Source organism: Dicentrarchus labrax, unplaced genomic scaffold (assembly GCF_905237075.1).
Source record: "Dicentrarchus labrax unplaced genomic scaffold, dlabrax2021, whole genome shotgun sequence".
NCBI lineage: Eukaryota > Metazoa > Chordata > Actinopteri > Moronidae > Dicentrarchus > Dicentrarchus labrax.
In genome coordinates, this window is record NW_026136716.1 from 15,813,822 (window position 1) to 15,835,700 (window position 21,879).

The window sequence follows — 21,879 nt, forward strand, 5'->3', positions numbered from 1 at the left end:
GAGATGGGTTTAAGATCTGACAGCAGCAGGAAGGAAGGACCTACGACATCTCTCCTTCACACATTTGGGGTGAAGGAGTCTGTCGATGAAGGAGCTGCTCAGTGTACTCCTGCATGGGGTGGGAGACATTGTCCATCAGTGATGATAGCTTTGCTATTATCCTCCTCTCTCCCACCACCTGCAATGAGAGTTGAGGGGGCAACCCAGGACAGAGCTGGCCTTCTTAATTAGCCTTCTTAATTAGTTTAGTCTTATAGTGATATTGAAGAGTAAGGACTACAGCAGCATCTAAAGGGACTGAAGTGATATTTTTGCAGGTAAGAGTTTATGCTGTTTAATGTGCTGCAGCTGAGCAGCTAATTAGCTCATCACGCATGCAAACTGATGTTAACAGACCAAAGCCACCACAGGCTAAAATATGGCCAACCCACTGGCCACCAGACACAGCACCATATTTAGGGATGCTTATTTTTATCTTGTAGAGCCATTTTTCCTCTGCTGCAGATCCACTGTCTGAGGGGAGATCGAACATAATTTGTTGCTAAGATTTGCCACTGTGGAATAAAACCAAAGTCAATCATGGCAGTATAATACCAGAAATACATTTCTTGGTTTCTAACTAACCAACAGAATGATGAATGGACATAACTTAGAGAAGACAATTGGAGCATTCTAGCCATAAAAAAGCTATTGACTTTTCTAGTGGCCAGGTTACCTGTGCTGAGCAAGATCTGATCTAAAAAATAAACATGTTTACAGCCTGGTACTCTATAGCTATCTCTGGTAACAACTGTACAGAGTCTATATTTTTATATAACTCACCTGTTTAAATTAAAGTCCAGGAGAACTGAAAAATTTAATTTTAACCCTTTAAGATTGCATCCTCAGTTATATTGTATTCCATTTAACAATGTATGTCAAAAAATTAGAAAAACTCAATTTCTTTGTATTTGTATATAAAAATCCAATAATTACTTCTTACTGTAAAACAACCAAAGCCGACCACACTGAACTTCACAACACTGACTATTTTGTTTAGGCTAAGCAGTTCGTCACAGTTCAATGAGTAAACCAATCACCGTTCATACAGCCATGAATAAACAAATTTGTGTGTGTGTTCATTACTGGCAGTGCTTAAAAGCATCATTCGTATTGAAATTGAATGTATATCTTCTAACCAGTCTGTTCTGTTGATTAAATTTTCGTCAATGTAAACCCATATGTGTGAAACGAAATAGTATAAAAAACAAGAAAGTCTGCACCTGGAGAGGTGGTGGGGTGGATGGATGGCTCAAACAAACACGTAACATTAATCCAGGAGAACAGGATATATGTCCCATATGAAACCAAATTAAATGTTACGTTGTTTAAGGTTACGTGGATCACCCTTTGTGACTTGCGTCACGTAATTTATATAACGTTAACATAGTTATTTTAAACCAAACCATAATCTTTTCCTAACCTAACCAATTATTTTTGGCTAAACAAATTAAGGCTCGTGTGCGTCTGTATGATATGCTGAGACAGAGTTTCGGTATTTGACGACCTGGGATTAGATTGTGTTGGCTACAGCCATATAATTCTGAAATTTTAATCTTAAGAACTCAGAGCAAGCAGCAGTGGTGGTGTGAGGGAAACCATTACAATATCTACCACTGTGTAGATTCACTTCACTTTACTTGTTTTGTTTGCCATCAAATATTAGGCAGGATAGTAGTTAATGTCTAATATTGGCCAGTGTTTCCTCTAGTATTTTTTTAGTAGTGGGGGCAGGCCCCGTCCGAACACGGTCACGCGGCAAACGTTTTTTCGTATGAAACAGAAGTGACACTTCGCTGCGACGAAAACAAGTATATTTAACGTTTTAATGTTTCCAGATGTTTGATATCAGGACGTTGAGCTGAGAACTGACAAGTTGAACGTTGTCCAATTAAAATGGACCCACCGCGGTGACGTTCTTGGTGGAGCTGTTAGTTTAATAGTCGACTTGGAAGAAAGCAAACGTTTTGACAATAAGCTACATCAACACAACAGTATGTGGAGTTAAACTGGACAGTCCCAATAACCTCTGAATAGTTCTACTTGCTGTTAAATTGCAATGTGAGCGGCAGCCAACGGGGGTGCATTATGTCGGCAGGATCATTTAAAAGGCAACTGTGACTACATTGTGCGTCTGCCCCATTTCTGATACCGTGGCGGCAGAAATTTAACAGCGGCGGGCCGCCGCTCCAAAATCAACGCTGTTGGCCAAATAAATGATACAACACAAACTGTGTCAACTGTGCTCCTTCATGTGCCTTATCCCTTTTGATGTGGACATAAGGGATGAGAGTCATAAGGATTAGGCAAAAAAAGGCTTTTCAGTAGGGCATTGCCCTACTTTTTTCTGAATTTCTTATAGCTTTAAACACAAAAAATATTTCTTCACTTTTCAAAGCACAATTCCCTTTAAACCTAAAGACCATACCATAGAACCAAATACTACCAGTAGAGTCTTGAACCATTTCTGCTGAGAACCTTCTGTTCCATGAGGACCAAAGTTCATTCATAAAAAATCCCTAGGAGCATCTATGTGTGACAAAATAATCTCAACTGAATTTGCCCACTTACTATCTTTTCTGAACTTTCAACTTCACCTCATGGCCTTCATAAGCAAATGTAACTGGAGTGGTGTATGACATTGCATGTGACATGACAAGGACCATGGACAAGAAACTGAATGAACAGCAGAAACAGACATCATCAACTGTCTGTACACACCACAACAAAATCACATACAGCATCTACTGGGAAGAGGTCAAAAGTCATGGACCAGGACTAAGCTGACAACTGGAGAAACATCAAGGAGGACATTCACACTTCCTTTTCTTATATAACCAACATTGAACACTCTCACATGATAACAGGAGCTTGCTTCATTAACTTATACAGACTATTAAATGTGGTTGAACATTACAAAAAAGGCTAGGAAGTAAACCTATATATTTATTTATTATTTGAGATTATTTTGAGACGGTGTTTCATGTTATTACAAATCATTTGTATTGGGTTGAGATCTTCCGAGCCAGTGATGTGATCTGAAGTTTATCATATTGACATGGGACGATGCTTAAATTAGTTATCCTGGTTATCTGACTAAACTAAAAGCTGTGAATGGCTGCGCTCATATGGACTTATATGTAACCCATTTACTGCTCAGTTTTTATTTTCTCATCCTGCATCATCAGCAGAGAGAGATCAGAGAGAGACAGAGGAGAGACAGAAGTAAGAGATGCTGTACCACCAGACTTAAGGAAGCTTCTTCTCACAGGCTTTAAGACAGCTGAGTCTTCCTCAGCACTTCATCATGTAAAATAGTTATTTTGTAATTATGACTTGTTATCAAATTTACTGTATAGAATTTTTGTATATATACTGTATATATACGATATATATATATATATATATATATCTTTTGTTTCTACAAGTAGCATATAAAATGAACTACAAATTGAATTTAATTATACAAGCCTCCATTGTAAAATGACTTGTAAACAACACTTCCCATGCACTGCCAACAACAGTCAGGTGTCACTGCACACTAGAATGACTTGGTTACTTCTAATTTTATACTTGTATGTTTATTTATCTTCTCTGGTTTCATGAAATTCATCAGGAGCATCACCAGTAAATACTAGAACTAACAGTACTGGACCATATTGGTCGCCTGTGTGCTGACACACATACAAGTTACCATGGTTACCAGAGGACCTTGCATAGATATAAACATGCTTTATAAAGATGACTTAGAACATCACTGTCTTGACAGTTTACAGCAGATACAGTTGAAATAGCTTAGCTTTTCATTCATATGAAAACCATGTGTACAGTGATCACACACTCCTGGTGTGCTGGTTTGCTTTCACACCACAAACAAACCGCACCACAATCCAACTGGAGGACACCTTGTCATTCAGACATTGTTGTTTGCTTCACACAAGTTCTCATAATCTAATCACAAAAAAAATGTTGCTTCATACACTGAAGGAATACAACAAGCCATATACTTGCAGCATCATTCTTTGTTTTATATAAATAATGCTTAATTAGTTTAGTTAGCTAATACTTGTTACATCAACTCAGTCAATGGATTAAATTAATCACATTGAGGGTTAGATTGAAGAGATAATAGAGTTTAAAATAAAATATGTCTGTTGTATGCTGATGAACTTCACTCAGTCTCATCACAAGCTGCAAAAGGAAATCTACCATTATAACCTGGGTTCTAACTTTGGCCACTGGAGTTATCATGGATGACTAGTGTATTCTCAAAAGTAATAGCTGAGATGTTGTAATGTGTTTACATACACATACACATAAGTCAAATGGGGCAAGAAAAACAAGAAGTTAGTTATGGGTAACACAGGTTACCCATAATTCACAGAATTAGATGTGAAAATATTTATACTAATTGTTTTCCCCCCCAATAATTTATTTCTGAATAACTTTTACAATTGAAAATATATATTTAATAGAAGTCCACTCTACTTTTGAAATAATTCACACATAAATTCAAAACATATTTTATGTCCTCCCTATGTATCCTGCTCAGTGGTCTCAACCTAGTTTTCAGAGTGCTAGAGATGCTCATCTTTCTGACCATGGTGTGGAAGCAGGAACATTTAACAAGTTAGTTACCTATAAAGAGTTAGTGTTTTTGTTGTTGTTTTTTTTTTGGTGACTCTTAAAAACATGGAGCAGAGCATGTCAGATTACAATGACCTGATTTATTTAGTTACGCACTCATACACACGGGGCACATACTCTGCCAGGTGAGCTACCAGGAAGCCTCAGATATATTTTTACATAAAACCATATTTAACAAGCTACGGTGTGTTCAATGGAAAACCCGAGCACACTAAAACACTGTCGTTATACCAGACTTCAGAACAGCTTCTTCCTTCAGGTGTGAGACTTCTTAATAGACCTGCTCTATTTGAAAAGTGTCCTGAGATAACTTCTGTTATGAATTGGCGCTATACAAATAAAATTGAATTGAATTGAATTGAATTAATTCATCCTTACCTCTCCATCACGTAAAACAGCTTTATTTTTATTTCTTATTATTTATTACCAACACAAAAACTGTGCAAAAAATGAACTCAGTCCTTTTTTGGTGGGCGGGCCATGTCAGAAGACCTCAGCTCAAAGGCTTGGTTCAGATTTTGCTCCCCCTGTTACATAACAGAGGGAGTAATTTGCATAGCACCACCTCCCCTCTGACTAACCACCTCCCACGGATAAGTGCTGCCTTTGCTGCTGTCTGCCATGTTTGGCCTGCAAGACCTGGCTGTTCCTGAAAGCCTGGAGCTAAGTGCTGCAGCTGCCCTGATGTTTGATGCACGGACCAGCACAGAAGACTGCATGTCCTCCCATCATCAGAGGAAGATACAAATTTTATTTTGGATTACTTATTTATTTTTGAAATGTGACTTAAATTTTCCCACAAGGACTGCAACTACTTTCTCAAAGGAGTACCAGCTCATGGACCCATACGGACTGTCACCCAACTTCACGCTTGGAAGCTGTACGTTTTTCTGTATTTAATGTTGTTTTACTGTTTATTGTGTAGGCTAGCCTGCAGGACTTGGCATTAACATGCTGTGCAGCTAATGTGGCTAACACTGTAGTCACACAGGCTGGGCCGATGTCAGACTTTCTGTTGTAATATGAGGGACAGTCAGAAGCCTTGTGAGAAGCTAAAAAAAAATACCAGGAGTAGTAGGTTGGAGGCTGGTGGTTGTTTTTCTGTTCCGCTCTGCTCAGGTGTGTACGGAAGCGTATTGCATTCACTTGAAAAAAAAAAAATTGTTTGTTTTTCCGAGTAATTATTTGTGTTTTTCGGAGTAATTTTATTTTGGTCTGTTTTTCGGAGTAATTTATTTTTCTGTTTTTCAGAGTAATTTATTTTTATGGTTCGTTTTTTTCGGAGTAAGTGTTTTTTTTATTTTCTGAATCCTTTTTTTTTTTGTTTTTCCGACAAATTTGTTTTCTGAGGTTAGAGACATTTGAAACAAGAGATGCATTCATTCCTTTATTGAGAGCTCGATTTAACGGAAACAAACATGACCGGCTTGTTTAGTTCAATCAAGTTTTACTTTGAGTCATATAGATGGTATTATCATTAGTTTGTTGACTCTACGCAGGCACCTGAGGACTTTGCGGTTGTTCAGAAGGAAAGCCCATTCAGATCTGCTAGACATAGCAATATATACATAGCAAAATTGACCCGGTACGGTAGATAGTTGAAGATGGGGCATGTATGTGCGGGCAGAAGTCACCATAGGTCCATGGGAGTCACTTGCAGGTTGGAGGTTCTCGCGAAGTTCGAAGTATCTCGATAATTCAGGAAAAAAATAACTCCGAAAAACAGAAAAAATTACTCCGTAAAACAGGAAAAGAATAATTCAAAAAAACAAACCAAAAAATAAATTACTCAGAAAAAACTTTTTTTTTCAAGTGAATGCAATACGCTTCCGTAGGTGTGTGTGGGCTGCTGAATGTAAATTAACTTGATCGACATCCACCAGAGTTAACAATAGAGCTACTGTGAGAGAGTAATAGTCAAACTGCAGGGATTAATTAGTTAAGGTATATTCTGTAGAAGTTCTTCCAAATTTTCCGGCATATGGCCTCCTCTCGCGCTCAGCTGAAAAAATAAGAGTGGTGCGCGACCTGGCCTAAATCCTGGCGTGCCAGCGAGATCTACGCCATTTTGACGTCACATTGTTGGGCGACAGGTCGGGAACGGCGAGTATGTAACAGCCTTTAGACTGTTTCAACTAGGGATGGCTCGATACAACTTTTTCATGTCCGACACCGATACAGATATTGCAACTTAGAGTATCTGCCGATACCGACATCAATCCAATACCTTCTTTTCTCCTCTGTTAAGTTGTTAATAATACATGTAATTTGTATAGATGTACTTTGCTTAATATGGACATCTAAAAACACCATGTTCAAACTGCAACAAATATTCTGCTCCCCTAAAGGAAGAAAAATAATAAGATAAAATAGCCCATGATTTGCCTAAAGCCATAAGCTCTTTATTTAAACTTCAAATCAGTGCAAACTACAAACTTGAATGTTTCTTCTTTCACATGTAACCTCTGGGGTTGAACTGTAAAACATCCATATCAAACTAGATATAGAATGGACTCAATTCCAATGTTGCATTGAAGACTAGAGGACATATAGCTGCTTTAAATAACTGTCACAAACACTTGGTTTTACATTCCTTTCTGACATTCATTTGGTCACTTCAACATGAGGGGCAGATTCTTCTTCAGAAATATTAACATTTCAGCCTTTTCAGCTGTCAGTCTGCTCCTTCTTTCATCGATAATAATTTTAACTTCAAATCAGTGCAAACTACAAACTGAGTGTTTCTTCTTTCACATGTAACCTCTGGGGTTGAACTGTATGTAAAACACCCATATCAAACCAGATATAGAATGGACTCAATTCCACTCACGCACTTCTTTGTACTTAAGTGGGACAGCCGTATCAGAAATGAAATGCCGATTTGGCAACTGATAACGAGACTCTAAATGTTCAACCAAACGTCAAAAGCTTTTTCCTTCCTTGCGCGCAAAGTAATTCCACACAGCTGACATGATAAAATCGCTAGGCTGTCACTCAGAACGTTTTATTTACACACGCTGCAGCGGCTGCATCTCTGTTTATGGCACGTCGTGCAACTGTTGCTGAGGCAATAGTGGCTTAGGTATCGGATCGGACGGGCTATAGTTTGTTTTTTTTTCGATGGTCGATCCTGAGATTTTGACCAATATCGGACCAATAGCGATCCTGAGTATCGTATTGAGCCACCCCTAGTTTCAAAAACACATCACTACAGTTAGCTGCAACAAGGGACCCACCAGAGACACTGATTTATTATTTCATTTTATAAGTTAGGACTACTTTGAGCCACAATGAGCTGTTGTACTGTATTATATTAATTCAATTCAATTCAATTCAATTTTATTTGTATAGCGCCAATTCATAACAGAAGTTATCTCAGGACACTTTTCAAATAGAGCAGGTCTAGACCAAACTCTTTAAAACATTAATTACAGAGACCCAACAGTACCACCATGAGCAAGCACTTGGCGACAAGGGCAAGGAAAAACTGCCTGTTAAAAGGCAGAAACCTAGGACAGATCCTTCGGCTCTAGGTGGGTGGTCGTCTGTCTCGACCAGTTGGGGTGAGAGAGAGAGAGAGAGAGACAGACAGACAGACAGACAGACAGGTGCACAGCAACAACAGTATTGGCAATGGCAATCTAGCAGGACCATGGCAGGAGGCTCCACGAGGATCGACAAGAACCTGCGAGATGAGAAAGCACAAGAACACTGAATACTGTATTATATGCTGAATACTGTATTATATGCTGTCTTACAAGTAACACTGAATCTGCCATGTTTTACAGGTGATCTGAGTGACCTGATGAGGCTCAGTTGTTCCTGGACCCATCAGAGGACAGTGACAGCTGCCGCAGAGATCCATTACCAGCTGACACTTAAGTATACTAGAAACCATAAACCTTGATGGAGGACATGATCTGCACAGTTTACATAAAAGTTATAGCTTTGTTACTTGCAACATACACACAATTTATATATCTGTGTAACTGGAATATATAATATATATAATAAACTTAGTAACAGTGAGGAGCTGCCTGCCAAAACACCAGCAACGCTGAGGCAGAAATGGGAGGGGCAGAGCTTCATTCGCGTCATAATGCTGACCAATCAGAGCAGACTGGGCTTTTTGGGAGAGGGGCCTTAAAGAGACAGGAGCTAAAACTGAGTGTTCTAGACAGAGGCTGAAAAGAGGTGCTCGGCTATAGGCAGTATGAAAAACATTAAAGCATCTAAACTTATTGTAGTAGAGCCACAAAATACAATTATGAACCTGAAAATGGGCATAATATGACTTCTTTAATCATTTATTCTTGTGAATAGCATAAAGGAAACTATAATTTAAACTTGTTTACAACCCTCTGTTGTAAAATAATAAATCTGCCTTGTAAGCTTGTTACTAAGCCAGGTATTTTAGGCTTTTTAAGCCCAACAGGAGCAATATTATTATTAATTATTATTATTATTATTATTATTATTGTATTAGCGTTATTAAAAGAATGAAAAATAGCCAAGGTGTTCATTAAGGAGCTGAGCTGGAGGACAGAAGAGGCCATGGCTGGCAGAATATACCTGCTATGTAGGATGAATTGAAATCTGCCTGATTTATGCATCCCAGGTCATGCTGGTATTAGACAAAATTATTTTTTTTGACCAGAAACCCCAATTTCTCTGTGTAGCACATTATTCAGTACAACCAGAAGATAACCAGGTCTAGGATGTGGCCCTTTAGGCCTGTAGCAACGCGTCAACGTCAAATTTTTGCGTCGACGCTTTGCCACAGATCGACACAGACGTGGGAGACCAAAACATTGCAGAATGGAGGACGAAACAGCAACCTCCTCACAGAATTCACAATTAAGGCCCAATAAAAGAAAAAGTCCTAAAAAACAGCTCGCCCTAAATCATCGAAGGCATGAGAATACTTCAAATTTAGTCCCAAACGTAAAGGTGTCATTATTTGCGCTCTTTGCTGTTGTGCTGGTGTGGTATGCCAACTCCATTTGGCAATGTGGGAGCATGGGTGGGTGCTGGCGTTGGCTGAGTTGGTTTCATGTTTGTGTGGTGTGTTGTGTGGCTTGGGCTGTGCGCACTTCGGTGGTGCTGACTGGCTGTCTTGGCTCTCCGTGCGGTTTGTTCGTGCTGGGTTGGTGGCTAATGTTAACGTTGGCTAGCTACTTGCGCCTAGACAGCTGTGTTTAGCTAACGTTAGTTATCATCTAATGTTGGCTTGAATGGTAGCTGGCTTATGGTTGCAGAACACAGCTATTTATAGTAGCTAACGTTGGCTGGAGTGGGCTTTGGCTGCTGGTCTGCTGCGGGCGGGCTGCGCGGGTGGCTAGGTTGGTTGGCTGGCGCCACAGGGGTGCGCGGAGCTCGGGCTGCGCAGTGCGCTGCACGGGCATGAGATTGATTTGGCCAGCGTTGGTGCTTGCTTGTTGTTGTCTCCTTCGCGAGTGGCAAAGGGGTGGCTCCATTTCAGAGAGAGAGCTAAGATGCGTTGGTTAGCCTAGCACCACCAAAGTGCACAGCTGCTAGATCTAGCTAACGGTAGCAAGAAGATTGCAGTAGCTTTTAACGTCATCTGTCTAACGTTAGCTAACTCACGTTAATCTTCCAATCAGTCGTTAGATTAGTCGACTAATCGATAAAATAATCGCCCGATTAATCGTTTAATAAATAATCGTTTACCCTCAGCCCTACTTATTATGCTAGCTTTAGTTTTAGTCTGAACAAGATTATAATAATTTATTACACTTAAAAACTAGCACAAACAAAAGCTAGGGGATTCTCAGAGCAGTAATAAAATTGCAGCAGAGTTAAAGGTCCAGTGTGTAAGATTTAGAAGGCTATATTTACAGAATATGGCAGAAATTGAATATGTATAACACTTTTCACCAGTGTATAACCACCTGAACATAAGAATCATTATGTTTTTGTTATAATGAGCCGTTTATATCTACAGACACCACGGGTCCTCTTACACAGTCTGCTATGTTGAACCACCATGTGTCTACAGTTGCCCAAAATAGACAAACCAAACACTGTCAATAAAATTGAATTGAATTGAATTGTCACTTGGAAATACTCCAGCAAAAGAGGCTAATAATAGGCTTGTATTCCTCCCACATCTTATACATTTCAAGCATCAACAGTGTCATTGCTAATCCAGTTTTCATGAAATATGCAAACACTGACCACATTATTGCTTTCATCCATTTGGCAGGCCATGGAGCTTGACTTTCCCCAAGTAATTTCCCCACAGGATTATTAAAGTATGTCTGATTCTGATTGTGATTCTGATTTCTAAAGTAGAGATCACTAAAACTTTCGAAGTTTTGCCCACCTACTTTGACCAAATACGAGTTTATGCCAATCAATGGCCACTTAATTCTGGTTTCACAGGCATTTTCACCCAGTCCTCTGCATTTCTAGCATTTCATAACATTTGTGTTTCTCTCTTTAAGTATTCACTACACTGTAAAGCAGCAAATCTTCACATTTGAGAAGCTGAAACCATGAAATGTTAGGCATTAGGTAACTAGTGACTACAGCTGTCAGATAAATGTAGTGGAGTAAAAAGTACAAATATTTCCCTCTGAAGTGTATTGCAGTACAAGTATTGGATGTATTTAAGTAAAGTACAGATTCCTCACATTTATATTTAGGTACAGCACTTCAGAAAATATGCTTACATTCAGTGTAAGGCTGCACAATCGTATTATTTTAATGATATGGAATGACAAGGATTTTTAGAGAACCCTAAAAAGGATTTATTGTCCAAAATTGAGCCTCAACCACTTACACTTGTGAACTAAATTTCAGTGTGAAGACATTCATTCTTAGTTGCTCAGTGTCTGTCATTTGTGGAATTTGTTTAGTATAAAACTGTCATTTCATGTTCTTCGTGTCTGCAGAGATCGAACTTGTGCAACAGGTAAAACTAAAATACAAGTAGAATATTAAAGTTGTTCAGCACCATTACTATGCAAAGCTTTATTTATTGTGGATACTGCGGAAAGTAGTAAACATGTGTAGTTAGGGATGGGGCCGATCCGATCCAGTATCGGTATCGGGACCGATACCAGCGTAATTCACGGATTGGAATTTCCTAATCCAACCGGCGGAGATATCCGTTCCATGAGCCATGTCTGCGCTTTAACGTTGTCGGCTGAAATGACTCCACAAGTGATCCCTGCCAGCCAGTCTGCTAGCTGGCTGCAAACTGTGGAATGGATTTCCTAAACGGAGGCGCGGCTCAATAAGACACATAGTTATGAGACACGCCCCCGCTCAGGAAATCCATTCCGCAGTTTGCAGCCAGCTAGCAAAGCCGTGATTAAGAGAGGCGGAAGTTCCCTCGCGTCGTACAACACTACGAACGCAATCAAACATTTAAAAAAGCACCACACGAAAGAGCACATGGATTTTTTTAGCCAGGGGGCAGAAAGACAAAAGGAGCTGTCGGGAATCACTTCTGGAGTCATTCCAAAAACAAGTTAAACTCCAGGCAGACAACGTGAAAGCTAAAGGGTATAGTGTGTGTGTGTGTGTGTGTGTGTGTGTGTGTGTGTGTGGAGATGTTTACACTTATTGCACTTTTCTTATATTTCAAATGTTTGAGATTTTGGGAATTTAATAAATATTGACATGACAATAAATTTGAAACCCTTACAATGCATATTTGTTTTCAGGATGAAAAAAAATGTGGATCGGTGCATCTCTATGTGTAGTCAAAGATTTATATATTTACAGCATCTCCACAAACACCAAAATATCCTCATGCAGCCAAACATTATTGAAAATATTCCAAGCTAATGAAGTTATATAAGGGTTTAACCCTTGACTATATAAGGGTTTAAAGTATTGTCTTTCATTTTACTTAAAGCATGCATACCTAACCAAAGACATACATATTCAAAATAAGCAACATCAGTGCATACATATTACATCATACACACATTTACACATACAGTAAAGGTGCTGACCAGCAAATAACCCTAAAACACATGGATGCACAAATGACAGATATAGCTCCCCTATAGCTTTGCATGCTATAATCCAAAAAGTCACTTGATTTATTAACTCAGTAAACAGTTTCCTAATGAGTTTATGGTCTCAATCGCTAGTGTTAAGTCGTCTTCCATACATTATGATGTTTATTTTGTAAACTATGGACCAATTTAGAGTCAAGTAGATGATAAAGCTGAAGTATGCTTTTGGGCATGGCTACTTTGTGATTGACAAGTCACTCTCAGTGACTCTGTCCACTGTACCACACAAAGCTCAGATCAAACTGTCAAACTAGGCAGTGCTGATGAAATACAAAGCAAGGTTCTGTTACTGTGTTGCCTATTTCTCACCTAAAATCATTTAAGAAATATGTTTTGTACTGTTTAGCTGTAATACGAGATTGCGTGTGACCAGCCGAGCCACCATTGTTTCCTGCTATGGACGAGTCGAAATGTGCAGCCAATGAGAGCAGCTCCACTCACAGTACATCACCTTGGCTCCGTCAAATTGTTATGGCGATGACCATAACACCAAACTCAAGGCTTCAAAACGGTACGCCAGAAACCAATGGGTGACGTCACGATAGGTCCACACTTGTAGCTGAGCTAATGTCTGTGTTGTAGCTAAGCTAACAGCTCAGAGAGGCTTTCCTGTATGTGTGTGTGTTTGTGGGAGGACTGTGCGTGGAATCAAGGTAAACATTGCAACCTAGTGGTGTTTCTACAGCCGTCTAAAGCACAAGTCTGAATCACTGCACCACTATAGAAAAATACTCAGTAGAAGCATTGAGAAGCATCTCAATCAGTATACATTTGAAAAAGTGCAGCAGTTTCACTGACTCCTGCTCAAAGCAGAGGCTGGGGGAGGTGTGGTGCCCCTCCCTTGTTGTAGGGTGTTAAAACTTATATAAATGTTAAAACTGACATCATTTTTGTAATGATGTCAATTTGGAAATTCTTTAGTAAATTGAAAAGCAGTTAACTGGAGGTAAGGATAGAGTTCTTTCTAAAATAGAGAATGAATCGACATCAATCGAGAACCATTACGGTTTTAAAATGAAATATCATCATGTGTCACTGCTAACTTCCATATACCCTGGACAATATTTTGCAAATTCCTGTATAGCTCTTCAATTATTTTAGTATTTGGCTACAGTATATTGAACATATTGTCAAATATTTTTCATATTTGTATGTATTGTATTTTTTTAGTTCTTCAACTAATGCATTAAGAGAAGCAATATTTGTATTATACTAGAAGAAAAGATTAAGAAATGTATTTTAGGGTTAGAACATAAACATACTGGGCAACATTAAGTTCATTTTACTCTAAAAGCATCATTCATGTTGGCTACAAGTGAGCAGAGAATCAACTTAAGATTCAAGAATTAACATATATGCTCAAAATATACAATTTACGATGTGTTCATAATCCTTAATGGCTATCTTCTGTCATGTTACATAGGACGTTTCCTCAGATATACACAAAATTGTAATGCATTTCACAAGATGCATTTGAACAAGAATGGTAACCAATTAACCAATTAAGGAGGCAGCTTTAATTTCTGTTTGCCAAAGCATTTCTTGTATCATTTCCCAAGAGTAATGCATATTAGCCAAAATATGTCATATATGTTAATATTACAGTCAATTAGTACATAAATAGATAATAAGAGTTGTAACTTTCCTAAGAATGACTGATCAAAAGTTTCAAATTTCAGGATTAACTGTAGCATACTACTGTTCTGGTTATAATTTCCTTAATAGACTGTATGTCTTACACATTCTAAGACATTTTCATACGCTTTTTTCGGTGTAAAATGGCTCTAAAAATAAATATATTTTTAAAAATCTCAATTCTATCTCAAGGACGCACCCATACAGAAGAATTGGCTTATATATTTCATGAAATATACATCACAGGCAGATGAGAGGCACATTACCACTGATTTCATCACCATCATCTGACACACTCATATATACATGAACAGCATTCCAGCAACAAGGCTCTAGCCAGCACAGTGTTGCAACATTTATATCTCTCTAACATTGGCATACACTTGCACAGTCAACAGACAACTAGCAGCCAGCAATTCAATTCAATTTTATTTGTATTCGCCAATTCATAACAAAAGTTATCTCAGGACACTTTTCAAATAAAGCAGGTCTAGACCGAACTCCTTTATAACATTATTTATAGAGACCCAACAGTACAACCATGAGCAAGCACTTGGCGACAAGGGCAAGGAAAAACTGCCTGTTAAAAGGCAGAAACCTAGGACAGATCCTTTGGCTCTAGGTGGGTGGTCGTCTGCCTCGACCAGTTGGGATGAGAGAGAGAGAGACAGACAGACAGACAGAGAGACAGGTGCACAGCAACAACGGTATTGGCAATGGCAGTCAAGCAGGGCCATGGCAGGAGGCTCCACCAGGATCGATAAGAACCTGCGAGACGAGCACTCAAGTGAAACATTGTATTGAATTATATAAGCGTAGCTGTTTCTACCTGCTTCATTCCTCATTTACCAACTGCATCCTGAAAAATCTAAATGTATCCTGAATAACAAAGCATTACCTCCTCTCAAACTGAATGTAGAATAGAAATCCGTTAAAGGCAACTGTGGCTCAGAGATAGAGTGGGTGGTCCACTATCCTGAAGGTTGTTGGTTCAATCCCCAGCTCCTCCCGCCGCATATCGTGTGTGAATGTGAATGAATGAGTTAGTTTCCATTCGATGGGCTTTGCCATCTGTGTGTGAATGTGTCTGAGTGTCCTTTAATTCTTGACATCCCATAAGAGTAAGTTAGAATGTTGACTGGCTAACTGTAGTTATGGTTTAAGGCTGTAGTTTGCCTGAGTGAGTCTTGGATTGGATACTGTATGTATCTGTACTGTATTTTGAGGCGAATGGAATATTTACGTTCTATGATTTCTCCTTGTTTCTTTTAATTATTTTTTTCTTACTGCCACCCCAGGGTATCCCCAGAGAAGGAAGAGTTGAAAAACTGGGTGACTTTCCTCCCTACCTTAATGCTGAGAGCAAAATGTATATGTTAAATTTTGAAAAGAAGGCTCAAAAAGAAGAAATGTAAAATGTTCCTTAGGGAAGAAAACCGGTCTAGCAGTTTTCATGCACACAAGCCCCTGTGGGCCCATGTTGTTTTTCTGTTGAAAGTGTGGACTGCTAGAGCAAACCCACACTAAACCCACAGGTCCCACTGCACAGCCCAAAGCATCATCCTAATTATTGGCCTATTGTGGGTTTTTGTATATAGGCCTCACTAAGGTACAGACAGTTTTAAAGACCATGGGTGGGAAGAAAGCCTGTTATGCCAAGATCACCAACAAGTTATTATTCTTATAGCACAGTAAAACAGAATATGAATGTAATTATTTCATACCAAGAGATTAAAAAAAAAGTCAAACTACACTACTATGTTTGGCTAACCAGTAACCTTGCTATGCAAGTGGTTAGCATAACTACCGCAGAGGTTAGCATAGATGCTGCTAGCATCAGTCATTAAACTGGTGTGACTGGGGGAGAGGTGCACTGACTTATGCAGGTCTGCCATTAAGTATCTGTTTCAGCTATCTATTCATTCCCAGTTTATGCAGTTACAATACTGTTTAGGGACCCCAGTATGCAGAAATATTCAAATACACTAGGATTTATACCACATGCAAAAAATTGCATGGTTTTTGCCAAATAACTGCCATTAGCAAAAAGTCTGCATGTCTACAAAGGGGAGACTTGTGGGTTCCCATAGAACCAATTTTCATTCAGATATCTTGAGGTCAGAGGTCAGCGGATTCCATTCAAAATGGCCATGTTTCCAAGGCCAAAATGTATCCTAATTTTTAATTTATCCCCTTTGTAGACATGCTACCATGATATTGTTACATGATAACAATGGTCATCTAGTTTCATGTGATATATAGTATCTTCACTCTAGCTTTAAAACAGAGCCCGCTACTGCCTCTGGAAGACAGTGTGGAGTGAAAGAGGTGCATCCTGGTTGGTAACGGCTTGAAACTTCACCACCAAACATGCACAAGAGATTTTGATGGATGTTGTAGTCAAGTATTCTGCTGATTATCAGGGGTGAAAGCAGATTTGCATCTCATCTTAGTGTGAGTTTTAACATTGGTTAACTTTGACCTGTCTGTGAGACAGACAGGAAGGGGGGGCAGAGAGAGGGGATGACACGGAGCAAGGGGCTGCAGGTTGGATTTGAACCCTGGGCTGCTGCAGCAAGGGCTCAGCCTCAGTGCCTGAGTCGCCAGCTCTACAGACTGAGCTAACCAGGCGCCCCCATTTTACCTATTCTAATCCTCTATGTACAGTATACCAGGGCTTCACAAAATGGAGTGGACGGTACTGCTGACAATGTGCCACCCACATGGCACACTGCAACGCATAACTGTTCCCTCCAGCTCCTTACTGAGCAACTACCAGCCAGACACACCCATACAAACATGTTTCTGACTGGCTACAATATCCTTTCTTTATGCTTTGACTTGATTGCATTACAACAGCATACTGTTTTCTTAAGTTAGAGGAAACTGGCTTAATGTCTGATGACTTTCTTTTTTGTTTGTATGTACAATGGTATTTTGAGAGGATTTTATTTGTATTTCTGCTGTTCTCTCTTTTCCCCCATTTTTCCTTTAATTTGCCATTCAATTTCTATTTCCTGCATTTTTACATACCTGAAAGGAATATAATAATACAAAATCAGGGAAATAATTAAGTTGGTCATCATGCTAAATTATAACAAGAAAATGAAAAGAAATATTTAGAGTTAGAAGGAGGAGCTTTAGCTGTTTCCACTCGGTCATAGTTCCTAGCTCCTGTTTTTGTAATCTTACGTTTTTGGACTGTAATAAGTGGAGGACTCCATACTTACTTTCTGAAATGGTGGTGATGGGAGTAGGGGGGAGTGCAAGACCAGCAGCACTCTGAAGTATACGTGTGCATGCAAGTGTGTGTATGTGGGTAGTAGCTGAATTAGCCATTCTATTTGACACACAGTAATTCTCTCCCTTTCTGTTGTGTGCTGGGGCAGCAGGCTGAGGGCAGCAGATGCCAAGATCAGTAGGATCATCAGGAAGGCTGTTTCCGTCCTGGGGGTCCAACTTGGCTCTTTGTTGGTGGTGTTTGAGAGGAGGATGCTGTGTAAACTGCACAGTATCCTGGACAACAATGCTCACCCTCTCCACCAGGTGGTAACCTCGAGCAGAAGCACCTTCAGCAACGGACTCATTCCCCCCCGATGTAACACTGAACGCTAGAGGAAGTCTTTTCTTCCTGTGGCCATCAGACTGTTTAACTCATCTACCTCCGGCCGCGAGAGGGACAGTGGAGAAACTGTGTCCTGAGCCAAATGTCACTTTGTCACGTTATCATTTTTACCCATCATATCACTTCGTCACCTTATTTTGTGTGTACTATGCTGATACAGTTTTATCACTTTATCACTGTTTATCACTTTAAACAATCACTCACTATATTTAGTTGTACTTATTTTGTTTCAATTTATGCGGCTAACTGCACAGTGCGTATTGTTGTATATTATATATACCTACGTTAACTGTCATTTTTGTGGCATTGTTGCATTTAGTTACTGTTGTACTTTATTTTATGTTAGCTTTATCCTATTGTGCTTTGCATTTAGTTACTTGTTTTATTTTTATGCTAGCTTGATTCTTACTCTTGTATTACTTCTCCCCTTTTTTATCACAATTGTTGCACAGCAATTTCCCTCGGGATAAATAAAGCTTCTTGAATCTTGAAATCTTGAATCTTGAATCTTGAATACAGTCTGTCTTTCCAGCTCCACAAATCTTGCTAAATACCTTCCTCTCTCATTTATTTTGGCCCAGTTCCACAAGGGGAAAACAGCCATTGCCACACACACACATACACACAAATACATAATCCCTCAAAGCAATGGTTTCCCACCAGTCAAAGCAACATCTTTTAATGTTTTTTGAATGCAGTTTAATCTCATTGATCTGAGGGGCAAAACCTAGATAGTGGATTAAGCCAGGATTAGTATTAGGTTATCCTGGCTGATTTGAGCTATGACTCTGTTTCATTAAAGCAGCACGTAAATTACCTTTTGATATTTATTCTGTGGAGCTAGCCTGCACTAGACAAGGCTAAAAGCCAGGTTTGATTAATCAAACTGGTATTCAAATACTGAGTCTCTAATGATAATAATAACATTGCCAGCACAAACCAATAGTTTGCATGACCCAGCACTGTTCAACAGCATTGTTGTACTCACTACTTGGCTGAAACTTCCTGCCCTAATAATTTCCATTGCAGTTTCAATCAATCACCTTAAGGTTACTATCAATATAAATCAACATATCTGATGTATCTGCTCGAGGATTTAGTGCTGTGTAATGTAGATTACATTGAATTTATTTAATACATTGAAGACAAATGGGTACTCATGGAGGAAGTGTTGAGTTTGCATCAATAGCAAATTAAAACTGGAGCAGATTATAAAATACAGCTTTTTACTGTGTATAAAACATGGGAAAGTAGGAATAAATGCTTCTCTCTAATATATGCCTGTGTCAAGTAGAGCCCAAGTACAAATAGTGGCCATTGAGTATTTGAGAATGTGCAGTAGTTATTGTTAAAAGATAATAAAAGTATTAACTAGGTTACCACAATTAGCAATAACCCTACTAGTCTAGTTGTCCACTCATTGAACAGTTGGCATAAAATCCTCATCTGCCTCTTTTCAAACCCCTACCCCTAATTCCTCTATCGCCCCTTTGCATCCAACCCTCTCTTTACCTCACTCTATTCCCATTTTGATGCCAGCTCACAGGGAATGCGCCAGTAACAACATCTGGGACTGACATACAAATTCACAATCAGACCCACATGCACAGCCACACAGTAAATCCAACACGCCAACTGCAGTATCCTTAAAACTAGGCCATTACAGGGTGGAAACAGTCAAAAATTATGGCAGAACTGCAGGTTGTAAATGATGCAAATGGGACTTCATTGGGATGTTGTATTGTTTCTACACACAAAGAATATGGGTTCAAATTAATCTGGTTGACAGTCTAGTCATCACCTCACTTCTCTCCATTTTACTCTTCTTGTTCTCTTAGTGGAAGCGCGTGTCCTCACTCCCAGAGGACCTTGTTTACTATAGCTCATTCAAACTTTGGATGCAGGTAAAAATATAACACTTTATTCATGTTTCATTGAAATTCCAGTTATAATTTCAGAAATATAGATTGTGTGCATGATGCAAGTAGCAAAGCCATACATTTTATGTAAACTGTGCAGATCACGTCCTCCATCAAGGTAAAGGTTTCTGGTCATCCTGATACGTCTTCTTTTCCAGATGCTGCAGCTGCAACAACTTCCTCCTCTGGTGGGTCCAAGTACACCTGAGCTTCATCAGGTCCCTCAGATCACCTGTAAAACATGGCAGATTCAGTGTTGCTTGTAAAAGTAAAATATAATCCTGTAAAAGTACAACTTATTACTCAAGGGTGCAACAGCTCATTGTGGCTCAAAGTAGTCCTATAATATAATAATAATAATAATTTTTTAAAATAAAATAATAAAGCAATGTCTTTGGTGGGTCTCATGTTGCAGCTAACTGTAGTGATGTGCAGTTCTTTATTAAGGAAACAGTTTGAGGTACCAACTTTATCTCAAATGTTAATCAATGTTAATGGCAACAGCTACACACAGTGCTACAATGATAACAATTATTTAATAAATTATTGATAAAGTAACGGATTACATGGGACCATTACTGTGACTGTAACCAAAAGCTCATAAATACAGTACTTTTCTTGGTGCAAAAAATACATTTTCCAGTGAGCCTCAGTGTTGTTTATAATACAATAGGAGACCATTTGACTATGAGATGTTACACTGGAAGTGTACTTATATCGTACTGCAGTAACACTAAATGTATGGATCAGAAAAGTTTTATTAGTCACAGTTTGGCTCAACAAACAGCCTAGCCAGCAACCACAGCTGCACGGTGCTAATTAAAGATACACAATCTTACTAAACAAATTAATTCCTACAGTTTCACCATTTATCTCACAGTAGCTCTGTCGTTACCTCCAGTGCATATCGATCAAGTTAATTGACATACAGCAGCAACAGCAAAAACAATCACCGTTATCCAACCTACTAACTCACTCCCGGTATTTTGTTAGTTTCTAATGAGGCTTAACGGTCCTACAGTTTCTGACTTTCCCTCATATCACAATTGAAAGTCTTAAAACGGACTTAGTAATATTAGTCAGTGATATTAGTAGTGCAGTACCGTTAACGGTGTGGATCAGAAAAGTTTTATTAGTCACTATTTGACTTCACAAACAGCCCAGCGAGTCACCACAGCTGCTTTGTGCTAATCAAAGTCTACAATTAAGTCTTATCAAACAAATGAATTCCTGCAGTTTGACCATTTCTCTCTTACAGTAGCACTCTCTTTACATCCGGTGCATGTCTAACATGTGAACTTAAATACAGCAACAAACACACCAGAGCAGAGCAGAATGGCCTTCAGCTAGCTGGCTAAGCTAATGTTACCACGTCAGTAAAAAATTACACAAAAAGCAATATGAAAAATAATCACCAGCATCCAACCTCCTAACTTATTCCCAGTATTTTGTTGGCTTTTAAGGAGGTCAGTTTCTGACTGTTTCTGACAACGGCCCAGCCTGTGTGTTATTGCCATGTTAATGCCAGGTCCTGCAGGCTAACCTACACAATAAACAGTAAAACAACATTAAATAGAGAAAAACTTACAGCTTTCAAGTGTTAAGTTCGGTCACAGATGGTCCATCGTTGAGCTGGTACTTCTTTGAGAAAGCAGTTGCAGTCCTTGTGAGAACATTTCAATCACATTTCAAAAATAAATAAATTATGAAAAATAATGTGTGTGTCTTCCTCTGATGATGGGAGAAAATGCAGTCTCCTGTGCTGGTCTGGACAGCAAATATCAGGTCCTTAGCTTCAGGCTTTCAGGAACCGCCAGTGCTTGCAGGGCAAACATGGGGGACAGTGGCAAAAGCAGCTCTTCCCCGTGGGAGGTGGTTGGTCAGAGGGGAGGCGGTACTATGCAAATGACCAGCTTCTAACGTGAGAATGGGAGCCAAAAAGGACTGAGTTGATTTTTTT

General features: G+C 39.1%; 1 protein-coding gene across 2 annotated transcripts in view; it reads right to left on the reverse strand.

Moving 5' to 3' along the window:
* chrm4a (cholinergic receptor, muscarinic 4a) overlaps positions 1-21,879 on the reverse strand; it is a 42,506-nt gene that overhangs the window by 11,463 nt on the left and 9,164 nt on the right. The window lies entirely within an intron of this gene.